The following is a 16,456-nucleotide window of genomic DNA, read 5'->3' as shown; positions in this document are numbered from 1 at the left end:
GACTGCACCACAGGCCTGTCGGTCAAACAGACACCCCCCCCCCCCCCCCCCCCCCCCCCCCCCCCCAGCAACACTGCTTTTTGAGGCCTAATATCTAATTAATTACAGTATTATTTTCAGATGGACCCCCAGAAAACTAACAAGAAGGTGTGACTTCAGCTAACAACACCAAAATAACTTGTGGAAAAAGTTTGACTCTGTATTTCATGAGAAAAGTTTAATGGGAGTCTATGGAGCAAAGCCTTTTCAGAGCCAACGGCGGTATTGCGGTTCAAGGCACTTTTGCATCGGCCTCATTTTTCAGACCCGGAAGCTAAGTCCACTTTTATAAGCAGTTTATTATTGTAACACTATAAAAATAAAATGGTGAAAAAGAAATGAATCTATTTATTAATTTTTTTTATCCATCCAAACTGAAAAGGCTACCAGCATGCCAACATCAGATGCCCCATCCGTCTACTGATCAACCGGTGTCAAGTACAGGAAAGTAGGTGTGTACGCTCACGATATCGCAGCGTGAAACCAAAACAAAAAGGATCAAATGGACACAATGAAATAAAAATGTGAACCTCGGCTCAGGCCCGGGTCCAGACTTTCAGGTGTGAAAAGTTTGATGTCTCAACAAATATTGGATGTATTGCTTTGAATTTGGTACAGACATTCCTCTGGATGAACTGTGATATTTTTCTTGCTCTAAACTTTCCTCCAGCAGGTCTTAGCAGGTCAAAATTTAAATGTGTCCAACACTTCAATCCATGACCAAATATCTGCAAAATGACTTTCCCATCAGCCTCAACTGAACTTTATGTTAGAACTTCTTAGCAATATTAGCAACAGGTCAACTCATACAGTGAACATATATGATTGGCATGCTAAAGTTAGCATTTATGCCACGCAGCATTGTGGCAGACTCAGAGTCTTATTTAAATCTGGATGCTTTTTTTTTTTTTTTTTTTTTCCCCAAAGCATACAAAGTATTTTAACATCACAATTTGGCACAAAAGAACGCTGCTTTGTTCAGGGTTCGTCAAGCTAAAATTTCAAAGTTCATTGTTTTAGCTCTGGCTTCAAAGAGCGGAGCAGAAGAAAGCTGCGCTTCTGACTGTTAGAGGTTGCCTATCTGTGGGACTGCAGATAATGAGGTGGTATCTGTTAGCTGGAAGAGAGCAGCCCGGCCGGACCGGAGCGTCTGTCCACAGAGAGTCGGCGTCTCATCCACTCAAACAGTGGCATAAGGTTTTGTAAGGTACAGCCCGAATTCCTCCAGGTTTAATGTCTCCATCAAAAGGAGATCAAAAGGAAGGGATTAGAGCTACGTAACAGAGGTAAGCGTGGAGAGGAGTCTTCGCTAAACTCCAGAGCGCTTTTGATACCGCTCATCCCTGCCAAACCGTAGCCATGGCAACAGTGGAAACTGAAGTGTGCAGCATTGATAAGAGATGCGACAGGGGATGAATGGGGTTGACAGATCATTTTGGAGAAGTCTGACCCTTCTGCAGAAGGACCGGCGTCTTGTCTGAGAAATTAATACCATACGCAGATGGTGTGTAGAGATTGACAGTCTTGGACCCAATTCTCTATCTGTGAGAGCAATTTAACACATATCATACTACAAAGTGTTAACTTCAGACACTATTGAGGGTATTTTCACACTGTAAATGTCTGTGACTGCGGGTCTCTTCTTCAAGTCCTTTAGGATTTATCTGCTGTGCCAAGCTTACTCAGCCTCACATTGTTAGGAAAATATGCACAAAACTTCACTGCCATGCCTTTAGCTGAGCTTCAGCACGGGTGCTACAGTCACGAATGTCACGCAGAAATGGACGTTCAAGAACGAATGCTCCAGTGTAAAAAGAACAGGATCGTTGTACGCTCTCTCACGCTCTTCCCTAATTTGTTAAAACTGCTCTTGCTGCAAGTGGAATTTTGTGTAAACAAGACTGGGAAAAAAAAAAAAAAATACATAGGAGCAATCAAAATCCTAGGGGAATTCTTCATTTCCTTTTTTCATCTCTGAACACATGAAGAGACAGGGGGGGGGGAAGGAAGAGGAAGAGCAATGTACAGTAGTAGGGCCTCCAGCCTGCCTCAGGGGCAGCAAGCTGGATACAGCCTATTGATTTGACAAACAACGTTAGTTTTTGCACCACTGATTCAGACAGAGTGTACTTAATTAGCAAAAATGGACACTAATTGAGCCCCAGCTGTATGTAGAGGAAAAAAAAAAAAAAAAAAAGATGTGAATCTCTAAGCACACCAACCCAAGAGCTCCAAGTCTCTCTGATCCTCTTCTCCCCCCTGAGCTCCGTCTGTTCACTCACTGAGCGTAAGCGGCTTGTTAGCACACTGGGAGATTTGTACGGATAATGAAAAGTCGAAAGAGAAGCACGAAGAACAGGGACTTCAGGACTTATTCAATGCTAAACAACACCTTGTCCTGCAAGTGTTGATGAAACACTGAAGAAAATATCCCATTTTCAAGACCAGTTATAGATCCTTTACATCCAAATATTAAAGCCTCATAAAACATTGCATTGCACTGAGCATTTCATAATACTCGGACAGTGTTTTGCAGCGTCATTGGTACATTTCGTTCTGTGACAAACAGTAACTGTGATTTCAGGATCTCAGCCAGACTGACTCAGCCGCTGCGGCTGAGCGAACGAACACAACAAACTTGAAAGCTGACTTTACTAAAACATGTAAATGAAGCTTTTCACTATGCAAATGAAAATGTAAATCCCCCCTCTCCCCCTCCCCTCATAACCCACCAAAAAAAGGAATTAAACAGCCAGAGGGCAAAGTGGAAACAGTAAAATTCAATAAATTTGTCTTTTTGCGTCCACAGGGAGGCTTCATGTTTTTACACTCAACACAAATGCTTTTAGTCTGCTCTGTTGTCATACAGCGATACGCTATACAGGTTTCATGCTATGTTTACTTTCAGGTGACAATTGGCTATAATTGTGCTATACATGCTTTACTAACAGTTGTTTTTATGTTCACACGTAGATGCTCTCACGTCTCATAATAATTGTAATAATGATAACATTTGTGAGACAGTTGCTTGTTATTTTTTAGTTGTCTTCTCTGGCAGGATCATGCACATGTAGTTTTACACTCACTAGGTGGTTTATCAGGAGAAAAACAAACAAATAAAGACATTAAATTGGTTTACAGTCCGAGTCAAGAAAAAGCTCAAACTAATTTGGCCAATAGTAGATTTCTACATTTTCTACAGACTTATCTTTTTAATATTAATCCTCAATTTTCACACATCATACAGCAGCTGATATCTCAAGTAGAGGTCAACTGACTAATTCGATAAGTCCTCTGAATGTGCGTAATAAGTTTATGATGCAAGACATGGTGAATAATCTATATTCCTGTTATAAGAGGGAATTCCAATTAGTAATATGCCAGAAAAGTTGTCTGAGGGAACATAATTAAACTAATTAAACTGTTTAAGATGAAATTTTTATAATGACTTTGTTAATGATTGTTAAACTAACAGATATTCTCTTTGATAACAAAGCTTGATGTTCTTTCTTTCTGCTGTATGAGGTGTGTAAGTGCTGCTCAGTCTGAAGGACATCTGCACTGTTTTCTTGATGCTGACTGTTGACAGTCTGCAAGCTTTCCTTGGTAATGTTGCAAAAGCAGACACTTTCTGGCAAGTTTATCTCTGCATAGCGAAAGAGATTTTAAGAGGTTCTAAGAAACAAAATGTTTTCTTGTAAGTTTTGTTTGTCCTCGTCGTGTCCTGGTCATCAAAGTGTTGGCGGGAATTGAGACTCTGCAATCAGATTTTTAGAGGACTGTAGAAGAATATACTTTCCTGCTGTTCTCGGTCTAAACAATCAAGCGGAAAAAACAGCAACTGAGAGAAGCCGAGCAAGACGATATGAGTATTCGGATGTGCGTAGGACGTAAAGATTTTTTTCAGATAGTAAACTAAGCGGCAACTCAAGAGAGCTCAGACCTCTGCCACTCTTCTAGGCAACAACTGTGGCAAAGTTGCTGTTGTACTGGTTCCGGTTCCCCGAGTGCTTCATAATGTATTAAGTCTGAGCGAGAACATGTTTTTCTCAGAGGATCACTGGTACCCATGAATGTAGATTGTGATACGGAGTCATTGTTATTTCTATGATTGGCCTGTGTTTTGTCACTATTTAACTATACTGCCATTTATTGGATTTTGATATTGTTAATATGGGTTCTTCTTTGGGCCACGTTACACCCTTCCTCCGAGGTTCATGAAAATCGATGTGCTACTTTTTCTGTAATCCTGCTTTAAAAAAAAAAAAACAACTCCAAAGTGAAGGTAATAATGATGAAAATCAGTAATATTTTTAGTTCTATATTCACATGGTGGATAGACATTTAATAATAATCTGGTTTTATGTTGATCTTCAATAATTTAACTAACAATTGAAATGTTAATATCTATTTAATAATCACAGGATGTTCTACAGTGGTCATCTTGTGAAAACAATTAAATAATGTCAAAATAAAAACAGTGATGTCAGGATGATATCTTGTTTTAGATTTAGAGATCATTGCAAGCAAATGGTGAGCAACCTGAGTATGGTTAACTTGGGAAACTTGAACCTGTCATTTGTATCTGGTTGAACATTAAGCCTGTCCAAAAAATTCCTTGACTTTGTATTTCATGAGTGAAGTTGAATGAGAGTCCATGAAGCCAGAGGCTGTTTGGAGCCAACCCCTAGTGGCCCTCGTGGTATTGCAGTTTAAGGTACTTCTGTATTGGCCTCTTTTCACAGAACTGGAAGCTACCTCCACTTATATGCTTGCACCATATTTCTACATGAACCCAGGATGCACAAATCAAACGCTGGCTTTTGAGAGGGCTTTTCATTTTTTTCACGAGTTTCGTGGCCAGTGTAGATTCTTCAACACACTTGGAAGAACTATGGGGGGGGGGGGGGGGGGGGGGGGGGTTACCACTCAATCCTAGTCACTGCTTCATCTTTTGTCTGCCTTTAAAATAGGATTTCCAAATATTCTCAATCTGTGGGCATCAGGTTACGTTGGAGGCAGCTGTGTAATCATAAAATCCATCCTGTCATTCCAACCGTCTTTAAATCAAAAACAATTTTTGCATTTGTGAGAGTGCTTTTTATGTTTTCTCTTTCAAAGGCGGCAAGAGTCGTCCTTCAACATGTGAACTAACCATCCTCAGACTGCAGCCTGTCATTTTGCAAATGGGTTCCCAAGGACGACTTCTCAGATGGTTCCGTGTAACAAGGTTAGACATTGGGTTCAGCTCTTTACGCCTACCCTACTGACATTCACAGCTGCAGACTTTATGGATAAAAACACTCGATGAATGACTCACTAAAATTCATAACTTAAGAATTATTGGCTCATCAAACAGTGTGTGTATCTATTGATGAATTAGTGACATTTTTATCTGTAGTATTACAAATTTTTCACAACCCAGGATGTTCATAATATAATGACTCATAACTGCTGTATAAATCATTAGTAAATGTTTTATTCACCAATATTAACCAAATTTTATTTACATTGACATAGAATCTTGATTGTATTCTGCACTGAAATCATAAGCGAGTTCTCCTTTACTAACTCCCCTCCTAATTCTATAATGTAGTGCTTTTTATGCAAAATGTAAATCAATGAAGTTTTTCATTCCCTGAATGAAGACAGAAAACAGGATTAACTAACGTGTTTTGAATCCTTTTTGAAATGCAGTGAAGCTTTTATTTCAAGTCTGCGTCTCGTAGCTGCAGTTGCCAGTCTGAGGTCTAAGATGAGGTGACCTTCTGTCTGCATGAAACACACACCTTTTTCTCAAGTGATTTCCATTTAAAGATGCTGATGAAAATGGCGAGGAACAGGGTTTAATCTAATTCTAGGACTTTATTTTTCAGACGTAGCGTGCAGGTTACCAGCAGCCGCCACGCGATCAAAACAAGATATGGAAGTTTAGTGAAGTGAAGGGCACGCTTGATTTAATTAGGAGGGAAATTTTTCCCGGTGCTGACTCATAATCGTCTTGTTTTTCCTCTGCTGTGCCTTCCCATTATTTTCTAACATACTGTAATGAAAGTCTGTTGATTGCAACCACACTGGTAGATCCTCGGCTCATTTTAACACATTAACATAGTTTGCAACAACTAGATGAGCTCTTGATGAAAGCGATTTGATTAGAAAACGGTGGATGGTTACGAAATGAAGGATGAAAAAACTCTGTTAATTCCACTTTGAAGTGTTTTATCCGACAGTCACTGATTGCATTCTCTTAAAAAAAAAAAATACAGTTAAACACAGACACCAAATAATCGTATGTTATTATTCACATTACTACCAATATACCTTAAAAAAAAAAAACATCAAATAATTTTTGGGAATTTGAACGGTAAATTTCAGAGACTGATTCTGATGTTATTTGTCTCAATAATCCACCCGATAGATTGCATTGGGGTTTTATGACAGCAGTGTGGTGCATTAAATAGAGTGCGAGATCTTCAACCACGCGAGCTACATTCTGTCCCCTGCTAGAAAGCAACAGACTGAATCAAAATACTGACTCTGACCTTTGACCTCCCTGCGGGGCACGGGCAAAGTGAATTTACAAATGGAGATCATTTCACATTAATGCCCCTGGGTGAGTTTGAATGCCAATAAAATGAGCCTCAGACATAAATCAAGTGAGGAGCGACGAAACTATCAGCTTGTTGCTTCCAATTAAAGTGGATTTGCCCAGGAGATTCTGTTGCAGTCGTATAAATGATTTAGTGATCAAAGTGGAAGATTTAGATGAAATAATTGCTATTACAGATGAATGATCATCTTGAAAGGTTTTCTTCAACATGGTTTATTTCATTGTCAGACTATATTCTACGCTATTATGTCATATGAACATTTTTAAAGGATAAGGCAGGAGATTTTCTATATGTTAGTAAACAAACAATGTGTGAGTCTGTCACTCAGTTCTTTCCCTCTAACCCACTCTGTGGACCCAAGAACACTTACTACTACTGATGATGAAAATCTTAGAAATTGAGGCACAAATCTTTTCCTCGTGGATGGGTTGCAGTGACATTTATTATAAGCATTCACAGCCCCTCAGGATGAATTGTAAAAAAAATGTCCCCCAAGTGCATCAGGCTTAAATTTGCCGTATTCCTTTAGTTTATGACCTGCAGAACTAACCACATTCCCATCAGCTACAGCTGTACTTTGTGTTTAGTTTATATGGTGCGTTCATGAGCAACCAGGAAGTGGGAAAGTTTTGACCTTCAGGTGGGAAAATACAGGTGTCAGCCTGTCACACTGGGATTATCCCACGAGGAAAGTGGGACGTTTTTGGAAACTCAGAGTCACTTGACGTGGCAGAATTTGTGATGAAAGGAAGAAACATACTCACTCAGAAAATAAGGTGAATTATAGCCACACTTGGTGAGACAGTACATTGAAACAAGTAAAAAAAAAATGACACCTTCCTGAGCTCCACTTCGTCCCTATCTTGGACGTGGTTTTGTCACTATTCTGTATTCTGACATCAGAAATCGAGCACATTTTCTTGGAGCTACCATGTTGCCTGTTTGTGAAGTGGGACGGCCTCAAATGGGAACTTTCCCAAACACCATTTGCCAACAAATACACCAAACTGAAATGGTGAAGGTGGTAAACATAGACACCTGCTGAACATCACCATGTTTACTGAACCTCATGGTGATGAAAAGAAATATGGTGTAACAGTCGAGCCCTGTATTTTTTTACCACGTTCCTTGAGGAAGAGTAAACGCTGCATTTGATGAGGATTATTTCCAGCAGCGGATTAACATACATTTGGCGCTGTGGTGAATATTTCCAGCAGCATATGTGGGACTGACTCAAAATAAATGACAGTGCCCATGTTCGTGGTGCTCATATTGAAGGATGGAGGATAATGTCACCAGCAACAGTGTAGCTCACTGACGTGTTTTAAAGGTTCAGAGGGCAGGATTTAAGAGGCTCTATTAGCAGAAAAGGAATATAACATCTATTATAATCATGTGATAATATTCATAACACTATTCATAATAATTACGGTTGTAATGCTGCTCCAAGTGAGGAAATAAAATGTTCACAGTTCTCTTGATCCGGTTGAAATTCATTTACATTTTTTAAGTGCTTGAAGATCAAATCATTTCTAAACCAAATCTCATGCAAAAGAGACCATAAAAAAATAGAATTGTTATGGTGACACTTCAGGTGTATTGACTGATTCTTAATGTCAAATTGAAGCATTGTTTTGATCCGCTACCGTTATCCCTGTTAAAGTTACTGAATTACAAATGAATACAAGCTCAACACGTCCTGTATCTCTTTCAAATTAAAAGCCAGTTGACAGACTGTTGGTGTTATTATGAAATATTTGCAGAAACACGTGACTGAAATTGGACATTTTAGATGACTAATCCAGAACCACCTTTAAAAATAGCAGGATTCTATTGTTGACTTTATTAAATTAAAATAAATTGTCTCGGTTACATTATTGACTGTTGTATATGGTCTCCACAGTGGCTACACAACCTTAGAAACAAGCCTCACAACTTATGTGTGTGTGTGTGGCCATGTGCACTTGTGCATTACAGGTGTGCTCCAGTACTTGAACAAATACCTGAAACTAAGAATTGTTGTGAATTTATTTTTTTTTACCTGAGAATGAACCCCTTCCTATCTACATAAGGAGCGGCTTGTCCTCCACACCACGTTACACCACCATGTTTGTACAGTAGCCCAGATGGAACCAACTCAAATGAGTTTTCACCTTATTTTTTTGTTCATGATTTTAGAAGCCACTTTTCTCGAACATGCTTGGAAGAGGAGGGTGAAGGTGTTCAGTTGTCACCACTAAATGCCACTATGACCCTGTTTCCATTTGGCTATTTCAATCCGGACATATGCATCTGACCATATGGTCAGTGGCCAGCAAAAGTACAGGTGGAAACACATCTGTTCGGAGGTGCCCTGGCACGCATACGTCCACATTCGTCTACTAGTGGAAACGACCTAGAGGACGCATTGTAAGACCTCCTACTCAGCTGACATCCTCTGAATATCAATAAACGTAAATGCAGCTCCACATTCCTGCGTTGGTATCTGACCCGGTGTGTTACCGTCACGTTACAGCGGCTTCATTCGTTGTAGAATATTTTTTTTTCTCCATTCAGTCTTTCACCTGATCTGATCTCTGCGTGCGCTTCTTTTCTTTTTATTTAATGTCCTGTGTGATTCTGCTGAGCAGCTGAACTGTAGCCGACTGACAGCAGGAGAAAGTTACTGCTAACACGTCGTGAAGCAGCTGATTAGTGAATTAAAACACACACATGGCGCTTGTTTCACCAAAGCCTCTTCTGGGTTTATCTTTGTTCTTTTAGTTAATATCGTGTTATTTCCGACACCTATCATCCATAGTAGTGGGAGAGACGCAACGGAGACGCGCTGTGGATCGATAATTAATTAATTCATCTAAGGAGCCGAACGTCTCAGGCCGTGAATTAGATTTACAAACTCCAGTGTTCAGACATTTACAAACGTGAAATATGTCATAGTCCTATATTTGTAACAGACGGCGCATTAAATAGTCTGCCTGTCGCTTATACTCCTCTTCTCATGTATCTGTTTGTCTTGTAGTTTATCTCCTGTGATTTCTGATCCACATCAGACCCACAGCTGAGAGCCGCTGCCCCCCTTTGATCCACAGCATCGGAGACGCGCTGGTACAATTAATTAATCTGACTCGAATCATTGGGGATCTGAAGCTCAGGTTCCTGTTCTTGTGCTTATTTACTTGTATATTTTCGTGACGTGCCCTGCGTCTTAATTTTCATAAACAGCGGGGGAAGTGAGATCCAACCTCAAGTGGCCATGTTGATGCAAGGTGGAAACACTCTGCCTGAAGCTGGCCACTATTTGATCAGCTCATGGCCAGGCCAGATGTCTGGATTGAAATAGTCAAATGGAAACAGCCTCTATATCCTACGAGCTGCTCCTCTAAAGGTTTTTGACAGAGAAAGTCACATCAAGTTATATGACACATAATATACTTGTTTGTTAAATGAATGGTTTTGGTGTTTTCAGGGGATTTGATGATCATTACAAATATTTTGAATATCACAAGACCTTTAAGCCTGTTGAGTTTCTAAAACATACATCTTTTCTTTTTTTTTTAGTGGGGAAAAGCCGACATACCTGGGTTTCTTTCTGAGACTGAATTTATGTTTCGCCGTTACTTTTCTATGAATCATAACCGGAGACTGAAATAGACCCTCAGGGCCACAAACATGAAAACAGCGAGGTCAGTATTTACTCTGGCGTTGGTAATATAAAGCTCCTCTCAACACCAGTGTCTCCAATTACAACAGACTGGTGGGCTCGCTGCTCTTCCTTGATAGCTTCCTCCATATCTGACACTCTTCATTTCACGTAATGAGAGTCTTCAAGATGTGAATAAAGGTATGCATATGATTTGGAACAAGGGCTGAAAATGAGATATGCCTCGGGGCTCACTTCAAACAAGACAAAATTTGCAGCTCAAGAGAAACTCTGTAGCTTTAAACCAGACATCTGTTCTCCGTCCCTCACTGGGAACAAAAAGGAAGCAGCCCGTGCTTCGGTGCCAAGGAGCTTCTTGTCTAAATCTTTGCCAACTTATTTGTCACCGTGGCCTCATTGACCGAAGAAGCAGCCAGCCACTCCAGCCTAATGGTGCGGTCATCTGTCGGTTCTCACAACTCGCAGCTAAAACCTGATGACACATAGAACATCAGGAAGAAGAAAGAAAGCAGGAGAGTGAAACCAAATCCCTGACTGCGTTCACTTCTCGCTGTTAACGCCGTGAAGTCACCTCAACTTTTTGGCTTGTCCATTTGCGGCCAATCCAAAGAGAGCCCTCACCCTCCCAGGAAGCCACAGAAAGCTCTTTGACCGCCTGACCTTTCTGTGTTTTTATGGAGCTGAGGAGCAATTTAACATGTTTTAGTTTCCTTGCTATAACCAGCTGAGATGCAAGAAAGTGATATGAGGCTGGAAATCAGCATTAGCTATCTGACCGGGGGAGAAGGTTCACTAATGGCTGCTACACTGAGGCCCCGTATCAGCCCGAAACATCTCGACCGCATTCGTCTGTGCTCAACTTAGCTGGCCTCCTGCGCATGGAAGTCTGTCCAGTTTATCATAATACTGGCTTTAAAGTGCATTATGCAGTTACCTTGAAATCTGAGGGCCTGTAATGGAGATATTTAAGAACACACTGAGGCGAGGCTGGCAGAGACAGAGTCTGAACAGTCTGACTGGATCAACAATAGATAGGGAGACAGGGTGGGAGCCCGCTGACTCTTGGATAAAGAAACTGTCATACAGTCACAGCGCCAGTTTATCTTTTAATTAACAACTCATACACCAAGACAAACACCCCATCAATAATGCAGCAGAAACATGCTACAATATTAATGTCAGATGAAATGAGGTAATTAGATGGGGAGACTATTTTAAGCGCATGGCTGTCCCGGCAAGCAGACAGAGTGGAATTCTTCAGTGAAACACAAAGGGGTCCTGCTGAAATAGAGCCATGAGAAAGAGAGAGCAGCTGATCCCCATGTGTGCTGTGGCCAAACGGGAGGCGACCGAGGGCCAACATTTTGTTTGTCAGGACGAACAAATGGTGACAAACGATGGCAAATTGGAGTGAAGGCCCCCTGTTGAGCTATGGTCTGTTCACCGGGGGCCCAACGGAGCAGAGGCGCTGGCCTGGGAGAATAAAGACGCACACACATGTACAAAGTTATCGAAATGTAATAAAGTTCAAGGCGTGCCGCGCGCAAACAAACAGCCTCACACACAACAATGAAGATGCCAGTGAAAAGGAGCCGTTGGAATAACGGGGACGACACAACAATGGTTTCCTGACTATCTAATCCAATGTTTCACATGAAAGAGTTGAGCCTCTGCTGAGGACTAAAACAGCATTTGGCCTAATCCTATACATCTATATGATCGAGACAGATGGAAAGTAAGTTCTCTGTGTCTCTGCCTCTGGGAAAAAATAAATAAAAACCTGTACCTCTCACCCCGCAGCCCTGATTTCCAGCCTGATCTGCAAGGTGAAGTGAAGCTCTCTGCAGTGAGAAGTGGTTACCACAACATGGCCATAAATAGATTCCAGGGGCCAGTTCCAGCCACGTATAAAAAAAAAATAAAAGTGTATTTCATTTAATTGGCTGGATAAGACAAAGATTTTTAATTTCCCTTGAGATCTGGGTTGCCAACTTTTGTTTTTACACCGCAGAGAAGAAGTGCACTCAGAGCAGTGCCAGGAATTTACAACGTTCTCTTTTCCACGGGCGATGCTGTTTTTTTTTTCTCCTCTGAGAGTGCCACAGATATTGGATTAATTATGCAGATGTTTAAATATCAACCCCCGATCAAAGACTCTTACCAGTCTGTGAACCTTAGTTTATCTGCGCTCCGTCTCCTAAGACCTAACATGGCATATGCTCTGGCACAGAGGACACACTTACAGCTTTTCCTCTCTGTCTCTCTCTGTCTTCCCTTACTCCCTCCTCCACACAGACAGACCATTGTGTGCGGGCACAGATGAGATTTGCATGCATGTTAGAGTGGATTACACATGCAGGCTCTGGGAACCTGGACCCCTGCGGTCTCCCTTCGCCGGTTTTGGGCCCAAACCGGCGAGTTCTCTTTTCAATCTAAGACTTCAAACAAATCTCACAGCTTAATTGGCTCAGGAAAATACAAAATCAAAGGTTAAATTCCAAGATTTGGGAGACTGGGAGAAAAAGTTTCGTTTTGGGGTTTCTTTGCAGCTGCCTGCTGGAATTTGTCTCAAAACCGCCACCGTGAAACTCTCCTTGTCGATTCTTACATCCATCAGCGGTCAGATTCCCAATTTCAGAGTGTGTGAAAGGGTTAATCCTCTGAGTTATATGTAGCCTATAATCAGAAGCTTAATCCTTGATGTGAAGATGCTGTGTGTAAGAGGGTGGAGATGGCAGAAAAAAAGGAGCCAAATTTCCTTAAAAATAGCTGAGGACACAACATCAATCTGCCAGGAGATGTAACAAACATTTGATGAATTGATTTTAATTTCATATTGCTTCTATGTCAATACTCGCCTTTATCCTGTCTGTTTGTGTGTGTGTGTGTGTGTGTGTGTGTGTGTGTGTGTGTGTGTGTGTGTGTGCATGCGTGCGTGCGTGCGTGCGTGCGTGTGTGTGTGTGAGCGCTTTCTGGTCAAGCCTCTCCGCCATCCATCACTGTATTTATAGTGTATTTGTTGACACCGAAACAGTAAAGTGCCTGCAAACAGACAAACCAAAAAAATCTCATCTCAAAGCACTTGTGTGTCATTACATTTATTCATACGAGTATTAAAGTAAATTGTCAAATGCTGTCTTCTTTAAGTGGCTAAGCCCCGCGGAGCCTCTCTGCTCAGCAGGATTATAAATGAGATAGGATTTAATATTGATCCTCCGCTGACCTCCTATGAAGTTCTCATCATGTTATAATATTCTCCACACATCCTGTTAATGAGATCAATTGGCTCCCGCAGGTCCGTGCACAGATAAACCTTGACCTTAATGCTGCCAGACAACAAGTTGGACTTCATGCCGCCACAGGAAGACAAGGGGGTGAAATGAAACTCGAGGCTTGGTTGTTACATGACGGGTTTCCCATCTCTCACCCTTTCTTCGGGCAGAAGTTTGCAGCGTTTTGGCTCTATGGCACGTTGAGTTCTGCAGAGTAACGCCACCTTCAAAGGGCCAGACCGTGAAATATTGGATAATTTCTTACCTCGCACTGGAACGAAACTGGTTGATGAGCAAATTTACTGTCAGCTCTGAGGCTCTCGGGTGCGGCTGGGAAGAAGAAGAAGAAAAAAACAAAACTCTCTCCTCACAAAGCAACACCAGGTTCATAAGCAAGCCACATACCTAAATGAGCCTGATGATTATCTGAATATATTTCCATTGCCATAACAATGGGTTCCAATCAATAAGCGCCTTAAACTCGTCACTCGTGTACGTCCCGAAGGCATTAATTTCATGAAGACTCACATATGAGTTTGAGGGTGGATGCTCGGTGTGGGTGGAGGCAATTGATTCAGTGTATCTGAGGTGACGCCAACCCGGCAGAATAGAGAAACCCACCAGTGGGAGCTACGAGGCTTCCTGAGTGACTGTCGACTCCACACATATACATGCCCCCGAGTGCCGGCGTCACGTGTAATAAATGAAATAATTTGCCTTCAGGCCTGCTAGTCCTGCTTTTGAATCTAAAGCTGATTATGAGAAAAGAGACATGAAAAACTGATTTGTATTCATCGATAGCGAGCCACGAGCACACACTGTCCCCGGTCCTCTCTTCTCTTTTCCCACTCCCCTGTCAGCTCATTAGTCGGCCATCTCGATATTGCTATAAGGTGTAAACTCGTCTAATTATGCCCACACACACACACATAATACCCTGAATCAGATAAAGAAAAACTTCCGCATAGTTGGTCAAAAAATATTTCCCTCTCCTGAGTCCTGAGTGTGTGAAACAAGCAGTTCTTCTACATCTCTCTCAAACACGTGCACATTATTGGACATGAGCCACACCCCGGCAATGACATCCAGAAGTCAGATTCTTAAGTCAGCAACAATAACGTGTGGGAAACTGTAAATCTTTGACAAAGCTGGCAGCCGACCAACCGCTGACATCTATTTAAAAAGGTTTTTTTTGATGAATAGTCCCCTCCACGGATACAAAATTACATCCTGAATTACATCCTGAATAAATATATTCCTGAAAAAATTTAATCTCTTAATAAATGATTTGTAAGGACGAATCTTTCTGCACCAAATATGGATGGCCGCAGAGGAAAAAAAAAATGAATCATGGAAGGAATATATCTGGCCTGGTTTCATCACCCTCTTCGTAACTAATAACTCATCTATCATCTACGACCTATTAACAACCATCCTCAGTCCAGCTAATACCATCAGGAAGAGAAGAGCCACTCTTTGCCCCTGTGCTGCTGCTGACATAATTGTTACATATTGGCTCCAGTCAAATGCTGTTTTCCTCTTTGGGACCAAATACTTTTATCTTTGACAGATGACAACGTCAATTTGGCTTCAGAGCTGGTCAATGCCCAAAAACAGACATTGGGAAATCTGCAGTTGATAAAAGTGGATTGGATGTTGTTTGATCAAACTTCTGTATGAGTTTGGTTCTCTGGGGAGACAAAATAGTATTCTATCAAAAAAAACCTTACTATCCCCCCCACCCAAATACAAGCCTGTTTCCAAAGTTGGGACGCTGTGTAAAATGTAAATACATACAGAATGCAATGATTTGCAAATCGTGTAAAGACTCAAAAAAGTTGGGACAGGGGCATGTTTACCACTGTTTTGCATCACGTCTTCTTCTAACGACGCTTTGTAGACGTTTGGGAACTGAGGAGACCAGTCCCTGGAGTTTTGGAAGTGAAATGTTGTCCCATTCTTGCCTGACGTAGGATTTCAGATGGTCTACAGCTCGAGATCTCCTTTGTTGTATTTTTTGTTTCCTGATGTGCCAAATTCTAATGCGTGACAGGTCTGGACTGCAGGAGGCCAGTTTAATACCCGCACTCTTCCACTACGGAGCCATGCTGTTGTAAAATGTGCAGAATGCAGTTTGGAATTTTTTATTTTTATTTTTTTTAAATAAGCACGACCTTCCCTGAAAAAGACGTTGTCTGGGTGGCAGCATATGTTGCTCCAAAACTTGTGTGTATAGTTCAGCATTCATGGTTCTTTCCTAGATGTGCAGGCTCCCCATGCCATGTGCATTAATGCACCCTGATACCGTCACAGATGCTAGCTTTTCAACTGTGCACGCTGGATGGTCCCCCTCCTCTTTAGCTCTAAAGATGCAGCGTCCATGAGTTCCAAAAAAAATTACAACTTTTGATTCATCAGACCACGGGTCAGTTTTTGATTTCGGTAGCAGCGTTTCTGGGTCATGTTTATATCCGGTTTTTTCTTTGCATGGCAGAGTTTTAACCTGTATTCGTGGATGCAGCACTATTTTGCACTATCTGTCTTTCACAGAGTGGTGAACCCGCCCATCTTTACTGCTGAGAGACTCTGCCTCTCTGGGATGGTCTTTTCATACCCATTAGTGTTACTGACCTGTTGCCAATTAACCTAATTAGTTGTGAGATTTTTTTTTTTTAGCATTACACAACTGTTCCAGTCTTTTTTTTGACTCTGTCCCAGCATTTTTAAACTGTGTTGCTGGCATCACATTAAAAATGAGCATATCATTTCTATAAAACAATAAATTTAAATAATTCAGAATTAACATTTGATATGATGCCCTGGGTCTATTTCAATTAAATATGGCTTTGCATGATTTGCAAATCGTCATGCTG

This window comes from Embiotoca jacksoni, unplaced genomic scaffold, assembly GCF_022577435.1.
Source record: "Embiotoca jacksoni isolate LCO1_2020_lvr unplaced genomic scaffold, fEmbJac1.0.p SCAF_83, whole genome shotgun sequence".
Classification (NCBI taxonomy): Eukaryota; Metazoa; Chordata; class Actinopteri; family Embiotocidae; genus Embiotoca; species Embiotoca jacksoni.
Note: the sequence above shows the minus strand (reverse complement) of the source record.